This window comes from Passer domesticus, chromosome 1, assembly GCF_036417665.1.
Source record: "Passer domesticus isolate bPasDom1 chromosome 1, bPasDom1.hap1, whole genome shotgun sequence".
Taxonomy (NCBI): domain Eukaryota; kingdom Metazoa; phylum Chordata; class Aves; order Passeriformes; family Passeridae; genus Passer; species Passer domesticus.
This window is the reverse complement of record NC_087474.1, coordinates 96132681-96149507: the sequence shown is the minus strand read 5'-3', so window position 1 is coordinate 96149507 and position 16827 is coordinate 96132681. Positions and strand designations below refer to the sequence as shown.

The following is a 16827-nucleotide window of genomic DNA, read 5'->3' as shown; positions in this document are numbered from 1 at the left end:
AAAGGCACAAGGACCAAGTACCTGGAAATTTCTTTACAACTGGAGAAAACATGCCACGGGATTGCTCGGCCACTGCTTCAGTTAATTAGCGCTGCAGAAAGGCTAATTTAATTAGCACGGGTGTCGAGTTGCCCTGACACAGTTACTCCTGCGGCAGGAGCGGAGCTGATCCCGCGGCAGGGCGCAGCAGCCCGGCGGGGAGCAGGGGCGCCAGGGAAGCCGGAGGCTCCACACGCATCCCACGCCTTGTGCCTCGCCGGGCCTGCCCTGCTCCTGCCGCGACGGGAGGGGTGGCGCGGGCCGTGGTGACACTTGGCACCTCCTGTGTCGGCCCCGTTCTTCCCCAGGCGATGCACGAGGCATCGCATGCCCGGTTCCTCGTCCCCCGGCAGGGTCCGCAGCCTGTGCCAAGCTCGTGCCGGCCCGGGAGGAGCTGTGGCCAGGGAGGGAGCCGGGCGGGACCGCGGCCACCGCGGCCGTGCGGGAACAGGTGGCGGCGGGGCAGGCCCCGCCAGGGCTGCTGCGGAGCGGGAAGGGAGGCGAGGGAAGAGCCCCAGCCCCGCCATCCGCGGGGACCCCGCTCCGGTTCCCCCGTGGAATCGGCGGAAAGCGCCGAAGGGCTCCGAGCGGAGCCGAGGCGGAGCGCCGGGACGGGCGGGGGCCCGGGACGGCCGGCCGGCCGCTCCCTCCGCTAGGGGGCGTGCGCGGGCGGGGGCTCTCCTCAGCGCCGCGCCCGCCCCGCCCCGCCGCGCCGCGCCCGCCCGCCCAGCCCAGGCGCAGGAGCCGGCGGCGGGAGCGGGGTTGGGATCGGCTCCGCGCTCCCGCGCTCCGCACCTGCTCTCCTCGGTCCGCACGGTGGCGGCGGCCGCGGCGGCCTTCTGCGCCCCCTGGGGCAGCGGGGCGGCGGCGGCGGCGCGGCAGGTACCGGGCGGGAGCGGCGCGGGGCGCGGGGAAAGTTGGCGCCGCCGGGGCGCCTCCGGGAGGCGGGGGCGGCGGTGCCGCCGGGGCCGCCTCCGTGCCTCCCTCCTCCTCCTCCTTCTCCTGCACCTCGGCGGGGCGGCGGAGCGCCCGGGCGGGCGGCTGGCCCCGCGCCGGTCCTTGGCTGTCAGCCGGGAGCGCGGGGGCGAGCGCTGCTCCCGGCGGCTGGCGCGGGGGAAAGCGAACGGGAAGGTGCCGGGCTGGGCCGGGCTGGGTGTCAGCCCGCCGAGCCGAGCCGTGCCGTGCCCTCGGGGGGCGGCCCTGCTCCGCTCCGCGTTGTCGCTCCGTTTTCTGTTCCGCTCCGCGCCGTGTGTGTTCAGCGCCGCGCACCGGGAAGAGGACCGGGAAGGTCCCGTCCCGTCCCCGGGCTCCCCTGCGTTCGCTTTTGCTGCCTGTTAATGTAGGACGAGTTTGGCTTCTCTGTTCCCCATAAATCGTCGGCAGGGCACCCGGCTTCAGAGTACTGTCGAGCCCCGAGTGCCTCGGGCGTGTTGAGGAGCCGGAGGAGCGCTGCGGAGCGGCCCGGCCCCTGCCCCGGTGGCTCTGCCCAGGGATCAGAGCCCAAAGCCCGGGGTTGCAGAACCTCAGGCTGGTTAGCAGCAGCTGCCCCGCCACAAAGGCTGCCGGGGCTCCGCTTTTCAGCGCTTTGGGTGCTGACTTGCCCTGTGGAGATACAAAAATATCCAGTATATCTGTAATACATCTAAGATATATAATATATCCATATATGTCGAGTGTGGCAGCTGTTTGCCTCACTGGTGTTATGGAACAGATGCAACAGCAGTAAAGTAGGATGCTTCTTGTAATATAAAATTCTCATTCATCTTGTAGCACTTCTTGTTTCCTCTCTTGAATGAACTTATCTGAAGTAATTAGTCAGTCTCTCCTTCTGTTGCTCCTTGCTTTCCTCTCTTTCATAGATACAGTTGGGATATTTTTGTCTTCCCTACTATGATGGTCTCTTCCCTTGTGTCACAAATTGCTACTGCTCTAATACCTGTGTAACAGAAAGCAGAACAAGTTAGTTCTTTAATGCCATTAAATATTGGTACTGCTACTCTGTTAATCACAAACTGTCTTTATAGTAGAAATACCTCTATTACTGAAGTATTAATTTTGCACAGCCTTGCATTGAAAGATTATTTATAAACAGTGAATGTAGATGTGAATGCTACTTAGCACTTTACTTTTTCCCTTTTTCTCAAACAAAATTTTTCTGAAACTAGTTGTACAAGAAGCAAGTTTGTCCCTGTTACCTGAGTGGGTTTGATCATAAGGGAAACAGCCAACAAATAGAACTGTGAAGAGTCTCCTCAGTTACCACATCTAGAAAGGCTTGCTCACCACTGCAATACAAATGCTAAATTTTTATGATGTCGACATTCTCTGGCATTGTCCTGTGGCAAAAATGTCTTGATAAGTTGGTGACAAATACCTAAATACATTTTTGTTTTCTAGTTCATAAGAAAAAATGTAACACTCCACATAGTTCTAAGTACACTTAACAGAAGAGCTCATTTGAAGGACCAACTTGTGATGATAAGATTAATTTTGTTTCATTAAATACTCTAATATTGCTGGCAGTAGATTCCTGGAAGAACTCTTAACACTTGTCATCTCTCTGACTTAATAAGCATTTCTGATGTTCCCATATCAACTTTTTGCATATTCTAAGACGGGGACAGTTCATTATTTTACGACATAAATTTGGGTAATATCACAGTGACATGTTGTACTTTACAATACTAAACTCTTTACCTTCATGCTTCCAAAATACTTTTAGTACAAAGAGAGATGCTGATAAAGCTGTAGTTAAGTGATGTCCTAGTAAATTGCAAAGCTCCATGACTGCTTCTCAGTTCATCATTTTGTATTATTGGTGTAATATGCTTAAAGCAGTCGACAGAAGCAACAAAAAAGTAGTAACAAAAAAGCTAGTGGTAGCATCATCATCTTCTTGAATATGTTCATGACTTACCACGTGATAAATAATGTTTTCAACCAATCCAGGAGTCTAAAATATCAGCTGATTGCTAAAGATCTTGGGTGGACTGTTTTTCTAGTAGTCAGTGTTATAGCAGAGACAGTTGTGCAGAGTTTTCTAAGCTGTGACCTACTTTTAACACTGATGGGTAAATGATAGCTTTACATAGACACCAGAGGAGTAACCTTACATAGGTACAACACCAAAAGTCTTGTGCATAGAAGCCATTGATGTTAGATTCTCTAAGGTGGACTAAATACCAGTGCAGTGAGCAGTTCTTCTGTTTTGTCACTTCATTCACGAATAATGTTTGCCATGTTGGCATCTATGCATAGGGGTATTTGTTCATTAAACTCTGCCAGTTAAAAGTAAAATGTAGTTTAGTGGTGATGTTTACCACAGCTATCAGTCTCATTGTTTTAAATGTGGTAAATATTAATTGCAAGTTTTATAGAAACCTTGTGGTGTGGGTTTGGTTTTAGTTGTTGGGGTTTGTTTGTTTGTTTGTTTGTTTGTTTGTTTTTTAACTGAGAAACACATTTCCTAAGCTTCATAACTGTGAACTTAAGAACTGATTTCTGTCACAGGCAACACTGTGTGCTCATCTGCTGGAAAGTTCACACAGGAAAATGACAGTGCAACATTTTTCAGTTGTTTTCCCAAAACTACAGCTTTGAGTATATTAAGCAAAAAATATTTCTTTTGCTTCCTCCTTGTATTTGTTGGTGTTTGTAGCATTGGTTTCTCTTCTGGCTACCTATGTGTAGCAGTGCAGTGTACATTTTGTTCCATGGTGTTGAGTGCATGATGTTAGTCAGCAAGGGAGATCTGGCACAGCACTGATGAGAAGCCATAGGTCTGGCATTTTAGCCCCTGATGGAAGCATCTTGGGATGGAGCATGGGATGGTTCACTTGAATAGGAATCAATCAAGTAACTTTGAACTGGGCTTGTCTCTTTAAGAGAGAGACAGAATTTAGGCAACTTAATCCAGGCGAGGGAAGCATCACTATCAACTAGAAGTTCTCTGCCTGCAGTTTTGTCTTGGAGTTGGATGCTTTTCATGATCTGTAGTGTTTTCCTCTTCTCGAAGCCTAGAAGACAGAAGGTGTATGCAGGCTTTCCTCATGACAAATGGGAATTTATGGGAGGTAAATTATTCTTCTGTTGAGGTGTCTACTAAGGAGAAAGAGCAGGCACACAAGCAGTTGGAGTGGAGATGTGCTGCAAGTTTCATCCTGACATACCTTGACACAATTGATTCTAATCTCCCTATACCCTAAGATACCATTGCCTTCAATCAGCATGTACTGAACCTCACTGAGTAGTTCTAATTTCTATTATTAGTATTGTAATATGAAACTCAGTCACGTGCTCACTATGGGACTTTGTGTTCCTTCTCTTTCTTCTTTTTGTATCCTGGCATTCATGAAATGCTACGAAATCAGATACTATAGAAAACATTGTCTAATAGCTTGCTTTATAAAGCTTTTTTTTTTGTCTTAATTTTTCTTCCTTTTGTCAAACTGCATTCACAATCTTGAAGAGCCATCTCCCTGCAGAAAACACTGATACTTAGCACATAATTTGATTGCTTGAGTTGTGCTGAAATCTGGTCCATGCTGAAGTATGGTCATGCCTGTCTGCTAGATTTTGGTTTAGATTTCCAAAGATTACACATGAGTAATGGTAACAAAGGCTTCCTGACTTCTGGGTCAAGAGGAATCAAGAGAGACTTGAAAACCTTGTAGGTTCTTGGTGCACTGCTGTACTGTTATTCACCTGGTGAGTCTCACGTGCTCTTGGCTTACAAGTTAAAGACGTCCCAAAATATGGGCTCTGGGCATACATTTGTAATACAGATTATCCCTCTGGTGCTCCTCTGGAAGATGTGAGGTATTTTTTAATCAGTTTCCAGAAAAAAGGTTGAAAAAGATATGAGCAGAACTGTATCAGCCTCTTCACTGATCTTAGAGTTCCTCTGGCTTTGTCTGTCACACTTCTGTGGTTTGAGGGCCTTCTTGTCTCACATTGGCTTACTATCCCTTCTCAGCACGTGTCTCCATCCAGTAACAATATTTCTCCTTTTAAGAAATGCAGTTCTTCTGTCCAAGAAGTCCAAGAACTGTCACCACTGATTTAACAGGAGAGCATATCACTGCATAAGGGATGTGGTGGCTCTCTGCAGGCTCTAGGTCCTTAAGTCTGAACCAGCACATTGTCCTAATGGCCTCTGTTTAAAATGAAAATCATTAGGAGTGGTCTTGTCTGGTGGATCTCTCTGGCTAAGTTCCCTCTCTTAAACTTCTGCAAATATCTCTTCAATATGAAGATTATAGAACATTAGATAGATAATGCAGTTTTACAAATACAACAGAAATCCCAGAAGCAGTGAAGCTTGTGCATGCCATGGCATATGTTAATCTGTCATATTGGCTGTAATTTCATCAGTTCCCTCTCTTGGCAAGTTTATGTTTGATACAAGCGCAGCAACATATGCTAGAGGGGGAGAGAGTGTCCTAAGCTTTGAATTATGCCTAAAAACACTTCTGAGGAAACTGTGGTTTTCAGAATTTGGATTTGAGAAGAACTCTTCAAGATAAGCGATCTTAATCCCTTTTTTGGCAAGAGGAGTATTAGGCTTTCTAAAAGGTGTTTTGCCAGAAATGAACTGTGTTCCTTTCCCTTCATCACAAAGTTGAAATACAGCCAAGCTAGTTGCATGCTTGCTTGTATTGACCAATTCAGTGAGTATGTTTCAAGAGGCAAGGTAGTAACCCTTGTCACAGCTGCCTGCTCTATCATCTTTGTCAACAGCCAGCTTTTATCTTACTAATTCAAGCTGATGGCTGGTGCACTCTGAAATTGGTTATGTAATTATTCTCAATCAATACTGTGTTACTAAGGTAGTAACTTACCAGCCACAGGTTCAGTCACTAGTTTTGTTTTTGGAACTCTCCCACTAATATTAAGTGGTGTTGCTCATAGAAATTAATAAAAAGTGAAGCAAAAGCCAGTCCTCAATTCAAACCTGTACATGTGTGTTATCTTAGTGAAAGATAAAGTTTTACAAGGAGTTCAAGAGGTTTTTAATAATGCAAGATGAAAATAAAATCAGTGTGTTTTTAAGTTCTCTGCTAGAAGAAGAAAAATAGGTGTACAGAAAGTGATTCCAACTCTGTTCTTCTATTGCAATTTAATGTAAAACTAATTGTGTACTCTTTCTTTCAGTTCATGTAACCTTTCAAACAAACTAAAATATTTAATTTCTGATGTTAAGGTGGACAATACAAAACATGCTTCACTGTTATATTTTCTGAAGGAGAAGCAATGGTAAAATTTGTGTGAAATCATAAAATGCTTCAGACTTCACCGCTGGCAAATACAGTTGCAGTGTTTTGGTGGTAGCTCTAATTCTGGTGATTCTGAGTGGTGCCAGTAGTACTAAGCAAGGCTTGTGCCTCAACAATATGGTTTAAAGGTCGAATTAAACATACATGTGCACAAAGGAAAGCTGCCTTTTAAGGTTTTGTCCCGCAAGATGAAAAAAGCCCCTTTTCTTTTCAAGTAATTAATTATTTATTTTTAAGCAGACTTTTTTCTTTTCTTAGCCTGAGCAAGACTTTAAAAAATAGTTCTAGAGAAGGAGCAGCTGTGAGCTGAAGTATTTCACTACTGAGTCAAATGCTGTTTTATTTGCACTTTGAAGTATGAAAGTAGTTATGATTTGACATCTTGTTCATTGATTTCCTGCTATCCTCTCCCTCCACCCCCAGAGAGATTTTAATCTGGTGTGTGCAGTGTTATGGAAAGCCAGTGGTTCATAACACCAAGCTGTGATGAGTAACCATGGCTATTTCCCTAGCAAGTTATGTGATACAGTTACACTCTCTGGAATGACGCATTTTATGAATCAAAGCTGGGAGCCTGAGCTGTGACTTGTATACATGTGGGATTTCCTACTGTAGTGTTGTTCTTGTGTTGTTTGCCTACAGTTCTGTGACTATGGATCCTCTTGTTCAACATGAGCTGTTCCCCAGGGATTGGCCCAAGTATGCAGAGGTCTGACCTCTACAGTTTCACTCAGTTTTGGTGTTTTTTTTCTTTTAAACTTAAGGTTTTTATTCCATGTATGTACAGTAGTATTCTGTTGCTACATCTGTGTCAGTCTAATTTTTGTGATTTGCATTTTTTTTTTGCATATTCTTACATAGATGGGGAAGGACTATGCTTCTGGAACTGTAATGGTGTAGATAGAGCACAGCTTTTGATTGAGGCAAATGTGAATGTGTACCTGAAGTTAAGGACACACAAGTGTTGGGGTTTTTTTGCCATGCATTCAATTCTAGTGGTTTGGAAGAAGCTATCTTCCTGACTGTGTTGCTGATATTCTAACTAGCACATCAAGAGCCTGTAGTTAAGGCAGACTGTACTTTGGTCAAGTTGAAGATCAGCTAGCACATGCTAAAGTACAGCTTGCCTTATCTTCACATTGTTCTTTCAGAATACGTGAGTCCATGTTTACTGTAGGAAAGAAAGACATCTTTGAACAACCTAGTGAGCACAAGCTGTACTTATTGGGTTTCAGAGGTTCTTGTAGGATTTTGCACATGCTTCTAGCTATATATCTATATATATATATGTCTGAATAAATAATAAATCAGTAAAGATTTATTTACACACTTTGGAAACTTGTTTAAAAACATTTGTCCAGCATCCTGGCCAACTAGGTGCATTAAGTTCATAGTCATGGTATAGTTCAAGCTTTTGTGATGTCCCTGGCTTCTTATTTTTGGGTTGTGCCAGTGTATTGTGTTGATTGTCAGAAGACTTTAAGGGGATAAAACTATTGAGCTCTGATAGTTTCCTCTTTCACATAGAATTGTGTGGGTACTGCTGTTTGATTAAGATTTCCACCCTTTCCTGTGGCTAACTCAATTTTAAGTCTTGATTCTCTCCATTTGTGAATCAGTGCAGTTGCTTATTAGAACAATCCTTCTATTAATAATAGTGTAAACCTGGTTGCCATTTTAGTATCTGTGCTGCCCATTGCCACTTCAGTCTATGACATTCTCAGATGCCCGAAAAAGATGTCACAATTAGCACTTGATGAAAACTCAAGTTGGTGAGCTTGACTTTGGGTAGAGCATAAGCCACTCTAAAAACTGTCTTTTGCATTATTCTATTAATAGTTAGTTTGAAAAGAGATCATGTATTTTGAGAATATTTTTACAGAAAGACCTTACTGTTTTAATGGTCATAAACTTTTCTATCTTTACACCATGATTTTGTAAGTGTAGGTTATTTTGTGTGGTGCCTGAAAATGATGCTAAGAATTTAGCCACGCATGACTGCTTAGTTAAAAAAATGTTTTCAATGTATTTAATAAAATAAAAAATGCAGTAGTAGAACAAGACAACATAGGCTGCTTGAAGAGGTATACAGCATTTGATGGCTGCTTCATAGAAGGTTGCAAGCCAGTGATAAAAATTCAGTACTTGTTTATAACCTAGAATTGTGGAGAACAGTTTGGGGTGGAATCAATCCTTTCTGGCTTACCCCAGAAGTATAGGTAATTTGACGTATCACTGAGAAAATCTATATGTGCAAATGTTAGTCAACTCTTAGTTTGTGAAAATACTTGTGATACTGTAATTTGTGTATATAAAATTAACAGTTTTTAATAAGACTACACATAGGTGTAGGGTTTTATATTTGCAGCCACACTGGAAGTTTTTTCCTTCTTCTTTCTTTCTTTCAGATTTGTTTGACTTCAGCAACACAGTTTTTCTTTGAAGTAGTTTCCAGAAAATTTAATAAGTGGAGGAAATTTTTGTGAGAGCACTAGTAACCAAGAAACCAAAAATCCCTGACATGTTTTAGAACTCCTTAGAAGACTCTTGTAGTAAAGCAGCTGTCCTAATTGTAGCTTTCTCTTAATTAAATTCAATGTTTTTGAAATTTATTCTCCAGCTTTGGTTAATGTACTTCCTATTCATATTGTAAATGCACATCTGGAGAAGAGGTACCTATCTTAAGGAAGCTGGTTTGGCACTTGGCAGCTGATAAGGCTCTAGGATTAAGGGAAGCACAGTGGCTCTTGCTAACTAGGAAGTGATTCAGTGTTTGATAGTGGGAAAAGCTGTAGGTTGTGTGTTGTGGTTTTTGTTTTTTTTTTTTTTTGTCTTATACCTTTTTTGAACAGATAGTTCTTTATTATTTTTCAGATAAATATTTAATCTTTCAATTCATTCATGTGATACGTGGTGCCTTTGACCAAAGGTACGAAATAACTGATGTATCATGTTCAGTGTCCTGTTACTGTTCAGTTCCAGAGCCTGAACTGGCCAACAGCATTCTGCTTCTCACCAGTGCCCTGCATGTATCAGGAGTAACTCCTTGGAATAAATTGGGAACACCATACTTTTGTTGGAGCAGATTGCATAGGGTTGCAGCCTCACAGTTATTTCTCCTTGTCACTATGAACAGAAGAACATTGAGTTGTTTAAAATTATTGGTAAACTGGTAAACCCTGTTTATTGCATGTTAATATGTCTTGACTTTAAATCCTGAGATAGCAGGACATTTGATTTTACTGTGAGTGTCATTCATCTAACTATACTTGGTTTCTAAACAAATTTATCTGGTTTGTGAGCCATCAAAGGTCTCATGGTAATCAAACAGTGATGCAGCAGAACATGAAGTTGGGCATATTCAGAATTAGGAAAATTTTCTTCACCAAGTGAATTAGCAAGCTTTGGAACAGGCTGTCCAGGGAAGTGGTGGAGTCACCATCCCTGGGGATATTTACAAGGCATGTAGATGTGGCACTTAGGGACATGGATGAGTGGTGTCAGTGATAGACTAATGGCTTGGACTTGATGATCCTAGAGATCTTTTCCAGCCTAAGTGATTCTATGATTCTGGTAAAGGTAATGGATCACTAGAATAACTTCTTCTTATTTGTGTAGACTTCTTGATTCTGAAAACACAATATAAAAAAAGTTTTTTCAAAACAACCCTCTATCTTCTTGGAGCAAAAGGGTTGCAGAAGAGTTGTGATTGTTTTGTGCAGGAAACCAACCTTTCTCATGATGTGTTACCCATTTTCTTTAGCTTATAAAGGAGGACTCTAACCCTTTATTAAAAGAAGTTTTGAAGGATAATATGCTCTGAAAACACAATTTTCAGAGATTAATTAATGCGATCTTAAAAGCAAGCCTCTAGAATCTGTTGTATTGGGGTCTAAAGTTAGCTCTGTCACCAAGTACTCTCAGAAGCAAGTGATTTTGTTACTATTATCAGTTACAATTTCTGTTACTTGTTAACCAGTGCGTGCTACCTTGGGCTGACTTGGAGTAGTGTCGTGTTGTGTACTACAGTAATCCTTATTTGGTTTTGCTTTTTTTCTTTTGCTGATTACCCAGGAAGTAAATCTTTCCTGGTATAAAACAACTGGCTTAAAGTTTCTCTTTTGGGTGTCTAAGTAAGCTGCCCAAGACAATTACAAGCTGTGTTAAGTGGGTATGAAGGAAATAAATCCTCATGTTGCTTAGTCTTAAAGGTGTGCAGCAGTGCGTGTTTATTATCATCACCTCATTTACCAAAGGCAAAAGTAGATTTTTTTGGCCCATGTTTGTCCCCTCTGCCTTCTGTCCCCAGACATTTGTGAACACATTCATGTAACCACCAAACATGGTCTGTCTCCTCCACTGCTTATCATCATAGAATTATGGAATGGTTTGGGTTGGAAGTGACCTTAAAGATCATCAAGTTCCAACCTCTGTGTTGTGTGCAAGGACACCTTCCACTAGAACAGGTTGCTTAAATCGCCATCCAACCTGGCCTTGATCCCCACAGGAAAGAATTTTGTCCTAATACCTAATCTGAATCTACTCTCTCCTAGTTTAAAGGCACTCCCCCTTGTCCTGTCACTGTGCTCATGTAAAATATTCCCTCTCCTTCTGTAGTCCACCTTTAGGGACTAGAAGGCTTAGTTTATTTAATTAAGCAAAATTACTTCTAAGGTCAAGATACTATGCTTATTCTTATAACTTTTTTTTTTACAAGAGTAGATAGGAGGCCTAATGTTGTTGAAGCTCTGAAGAAAGCGTTGCTGTAGGTGTCACCTCAGTTGTGTAGATGGTCACAGCACTGCAGGAGTCCTGTGTCTATCAGTGGTCCTCAGCTGCCACGTGCCAGCACCCAGAGCTGTGAAATGGCCTCTCTTGCTTAGAGACGGCTCACAGCATTCCTTGAAGCACATTTGCTTTTCTTTTCTGGAAGTGTGGAGAAAAACTGGCTTTACAACCATCTGCAGGTTATAAGGCAAAGTTGAACTTTTAACATGGGTAATAAAAAAAGCCTGTTTTACTGGATTGATTAGAGGCAACTTCAAGGCAATCAGCAAATGTGCGCTTGCCAGCAGATAAGGTTAGACAGCATGAGGAGCCTGGCTTTATTAATGTCCTTTTCCATTCATTGAGATCCCTTTTGGCAGTTGATGTGTGAGAAGTAAACGAGGTGCAGGTTTGTTTCTTCATATGCTGATGTGCTGTCAGGTGACCTCAAGCAACCTTGGGTCAAATAAACACTCCACTCCTGAGTTTTGCTGTTTAAAAAGCATGCTCGTTGTCCATCCCCGTACCTGTAATGTTCGATCCTCTTGGTTTCAACACATTTTTTATGTATAATGTCTTACAGACCTCAAGCTCTGAACTACATCAAGAGGTTACTGCCTGCCCTAGGGCTGGGGCTTCTGTGAGAGGCTCTGCAGATATCTGTATTGCTCTGCCCACAGGGCAGAGAGTGAGCAGCTGCTTGATTTATGTTCAGTCACTACCTACCCTTGTCCTCTCTGCATCCTCTGTCTGATGGCTGGGCAGGGCTGGCAGTACGGAGGAATGTGTGGGAATCACAAAGGCCTGGGATCTGGGAGAGGAGGGCAAGGGCTCAGGCTTGGAGAGTTGGCAGCTTGGAACCCTAAGAGATGAGAGTAGTGGTAGGTGCATGCTCAGAGGCATTTTGGAATGCCTGTGTGACTCTCTTAGGATAGTGAATGGTGCCAGAGGTACTCACAAAAGGGATCACCAATATATTACCGAGTTATTTAATAAGAAATATGGGACTTTACCAGTTACATCTATTATAAACCTGTAGTTACTCGAAATAAATATTCTGCAGACAATAAATTGTATTATTCTGCTTTTATTTGCAGGATGCTTACATTTACTGGTTTTTGGTGGTGTTTTTTTTTTTTTTTTTTTTTTTTAAATTAGATGCCTCTATGTAAGGGGAAAAATAATATTTACTTTGAGAACTGTATAATCTGGGAATAGATTATGTAGAGAAGTATTGAAATCTTCCTTGCTGGAATTATTCAAGGTTTGACCTGATGGGACCTTGGAAAATCTATTTTAAAGCCCTACTTGCAAGAACAGTTAGATCAGATGATCTCCAGAGGTCCCTTTCAACCTAGATTTTTCTATGGTTCTGTGATCTAGGTCATGTATGGCCATGTTTTTCTAAAATATTTGTGGTAGCCTAATGGAAATTGCATTAATCTTGTTAAAAATAAAGGATAATCTTGTTAAAATAAAGGATATTTTTTCTGTTGAAAATAAATTGGTGGGAAATAAGTTCACCAATGCAATACTGTTGCCAGTGTACAACGATAAACTTACCAAAAGAATTCACATTGTTGTTCTATATTAGAGAAATAGTTACAATGCTGATTCTCTGTTATTTTTACTTATATGAGAGCAGAAAGAGCTCTTAGTGAGGTTGCATCTTGTAAGGAGTTTGCTTGATGCACACCATGCTGCTTGAGTAGTGTTTAACAACCTAATTTCACACCTAATCATAAAGCATTTGACTAATGGTAGCAAATACTTTCCACCCCCCATTTATTATTGGTTATAAGTAAATGATGAATACCTGAATGAAGATTTCATGGCTGATGGCATGTTGTGGATGTATATGTATGAAAATAACATATATATTGATATGTTTGTTGCCGAACAAATTGAACATGTTAAGACAAGCTTGTAAATGGTGGAGCTATATTTGTTTCAAAACACTTTAAAGTAAGCATATCCTGTTTGTAGTTACTTTCTGGGCATTTTTGTTGGTGGATTTTTTTTTTTGTTTGTCTGTCTATTTTCCAAATTGGCCAGCTGTAGTGGTTGGCTTTCTTGCTGGAAGTATTTTTTGGTTTTGTCCCAGCAATTCATTGTAGAAATTGTTACAAAGTCAATGTAATCTATTGGCATTCCCTGTATGACATTTCAAATTAGCCTTTCAAATTTTGCCAAAGTAATTCTGTTGTCTGCTGGTTCAGGAAATAATCCTGAGTTCTGTGGTGATGTCTGTGCATATACTATGTAAAATTTGTATAGAAGACCTAAAAATTTAGACCTGGCTTTCCGAGTGGAACTTAAGGATCTCATACTGGAGATAACAAAATCCTGTAAGCTACTTCATGGGAAAGTATACTTAAATATTCAAAACCTTTTATGTTAACCTGTGACTGATTTGCATGCAAAATTAGGTGCAGGGACTATCTGGTTTAGTTATGATTTGGCTTGAGTATATTTAGCAAGTTTTAAATACTGTTTCCTGTGCTTAGCTTTGCAATAGAAGAGGAGTATATATAAGGATCTACTTCGCAAGCATGTTTTATAATGACTCATCAGGTTATTTTTTAAATTTTTTCTTTCTTTTCATTAAGCAAGAGAAAGTATTTCAAGCAGGGAAAAAAACAGTTACAAGGTCAGCATTTCTCTAAATGAAAACTTTGTAATTTTTTTTACCTGGTGTTGCTAATGATTTATTCTTTTCTTTGTTGCTTGTTTAAATTATTTTATATCTTTATTTTCTTTGCATTTAGATCAGCCCTACTTTTTTTTGTTTTTCTGGCACCTAACCACTTTAGGACCTGCTCTTGAAGTGGGCAGAAAGGTATTTGCGTTGTGCTTGCCTTCCAGAAGAGATGTTTGATGTAGAAGTTTTTTATTCTTAGCATAATTGCAGCCATCACCGACCATGTTCGAATAGCGCTGCTCCAGGCACTGCTGTGCTGTCACCTTTCTCTGGATACCTAGATCTATAATTAACTACTGTTTGCACAATTACAAATATTATGATTTAGGTGACAGCTCCCTTTGACAGGGCAGGGAAGCGGGGGGAAATCTTCGAACGGGTTAGTCCTAGAGTAGAGGAGTGGGTGGTTTTGGACGCCTCCCGTCAGCAGGAGCCCACTGTTCCGGGGCTTTCTCTGGAGTTTGTTCCAGGACAGGGCTCCCGCTGCGTCAGCGCGGCTCGCAGGTGCTCCGGCAGCGCCCCCATCTCCGGGCGGGCTTGGGGAGCCTCTGCCCGGCCCTGGTTAATGAGTAGCTTGGACCTCCGTGTTCCCAGCGTGGGGCGGTGTCACCGCGGCAGAGTGGGCAGGGTGTGCTGGGCTGGGGACCTGCAGCCACGCTTTTGGGGCTGGCAGTGGGCCCAGCAGAGCCAGGCTTCTCTTCCAAGCTCAGTTTCCAAGCCTCTTTTGCAGGTTTGCATGGCTGAAAACCAGAGGAAAGTAGCCATCTAAATCTGCATTTTGGAATTTTTTAATCCTTTCTTTACTACATTTGTAATGGCAGTTGTATTACTGAATTTTGTGGCAGCTGAACTTCTAACTTTTCCCTAAAGTTCTACAGCCTCCTAAGGATTTAATTTTACTTCAACTACATTGATATTCTACTCTTTCTGCTCTCCAAGTGTTTGATTAATTGATCAAAACAGTTTTGGAGTTTTTTTCTGAAGCAAATTACAGTATGATTCCTCTGATTCCACCTACATGAGTAAGAATGCACATTTATTTTTACAAGCTTAGTACGCTACAGTGCTTGTATAATTTTGTGCATCTTTGATAATGTTGCCAGTTTTTTTCCTTCGTGGCTTAATTTTGCTCAATTGAGCAAAAGATTCTTGGAGATAAGAAGGTGATAGTTTGCTAAACTGTTGCATACTGAAAGCTTGAGGTAGGAGAAAGTAATTATTACGGTCTGTGATGATGGTTGTAGTAATACCACCAGAAAGAGTTGCCATCCTTATTCTTCTGAGGTTTTAATTTCCCTCTCCTTCTGGAGATACTAATAAGGTGGAGCTGAGGAGCTGGTCTCAAAGCATTAAAAGTGAATGATGGCAAAATATTTTATACTGTGGCAGATCAAACCTTTATCTGTAAAACAAGATGTTAAGACCTGTATTTAAGTTTAGTAGTGCATGTCTGGCACAGAAGTTAAGGTGTGCATGTGGTCACTGTTAGCTGTCTGTACATGAGTAATTTGAGTCATGTTGGAGAAAAAAGGTGACAAATTCAGTAGTAAGAGAATTCCAGATAGGTGAATGAGATGCATCTGACTCCTCACCCAGCTGTGCAGATAACATTTCTTGAGAGTGGCTGGGACTAAGAAGTGCTTTTAAGGAAGTACTTCTGACTCAGCATGAAATCATACTAACATTTATGAAGGGAAACCCACAAAGACACTGAAACTTCAATGGGTGTTTTAAAAACCAAGCAACCATGACCTCCCAAAAAAACCCCAAACCAAAAAAATGCCTCAAACACCATATTTTATTTCATAATAATCAATTCAATGGTTTAACATCTCTCCTTTTTTATGGTGGTAGTAGGAATTTGTACAAATCCTAAATGCATTTTTTCTTTGTTGCCTGGCACTGATCTAGTTCTTCACGAGTAAACTTCATTCATTTTTTTAAAGATGCTAGGTAAGTCCCTTTCACTATCTTATCTAATTTCTTCTTCTTCCAACCTCTGCATGGTTGTCATACCTGTGTTACCATCTGCTTTATGGTAACATTATGCTTTTATCCATCCCATTATGCTTTTATTCATCCAGCACTTGTTTTTATGTCTGGTCTTCTGCTTATTCTACTTGAAACCCCCTGTATTCTTCAGAGCCTGTACTAGTTCCTGATTCAATTAGTCTTATCAGTCCTGATTTATTTTTACATTTGAATATCATCTGATATAATGCTTTTGAAATTTATGGAAATTTATATCATATCATGAATATGATAAGAAGTAAACCAGGAGGCATTCCCTTTTTGATTTTTACTCGAGGTTTTGAAGTGCTTCCCAGCCAGAGCTCTGCTGTGAAGATCTCTTAGACCTCCCTTCCGAACGTGCTGCTGCAATTCACTTTGGCTGCTTTGTGTTTGCTGGTTCAGGGTAGGCAGCCAGCTTGTCATTACGTTCAGTCCCCAGCAAAACTGTCCTGCCACTTATTCTTTCTAGTCTTGCAAATTGCCTTTACTTTGAAAGAATTTCTGTTCTTGTCATATTGCTTCAAGAGGGGGCCTCTGTGCTGCTGCATGAATTTAACCCGGTTGAAGGTTACATACCTTGCAAGTTTTGGCTAGATCTGGCAGTTAATTTGCAGTGCATGCTGAAGCTGAATCCCCACCCCATTTTTGCAAAGGACAAACTTGCTTGGGTGAAATACTAGGTTTTATTAATAGTAGGAAAGTGTATGTGGCGTAGGTCAGAATTTGTACTTTGATTCCAAAGATCATGTAGCAGTTGAGAGCATTCAGCATGTGTAAATATTGATGTCACATTCAGAAAGATCTCGTGGGCAAGCAGACCACTTACTCGGTCAGGACAAGCTACCAGGAAAGCAATTAAGATTAAATAAACTAAGCTGGGTATTTTTATTTAGGTGTAATTTAGTGTAGGCAGTCTGGAATAGGGGTCATTACCTTTGTTACTGATTACAGCATAAGCTTAAATATTAGAGATCTATGTAAAGATTTAGCTAATAGCTTTCAAAATCAAGTTGCTAATCTGTTTTATTCAGT

At 41.6% G+C, this 16827-nt stretch overlaps 1 protein-coding gene across 2 annotated transcripts in view; it reads left to right on the top strand.

Moving 5' to 3' along the window:
* Positions 1-764: 764 nt before the first annotated feature.
* PTPN3 (protein tyrosine phosphatase non-receptor type 3) overlaps positions 765-16827 on the top strand; it is a 119160-nt gene continuing 103097 nt past the window's right edge. For both annotated transcript variants that reach the window (XM_064430036.1, XM_064430026.1), the window contains exon 1: positions 765-921. The gene's annotated coding sequence lies outside the window, so the exon portion shown is untranslated. The remainder of the gene's footprint in view (positions 922-16827) is intronic.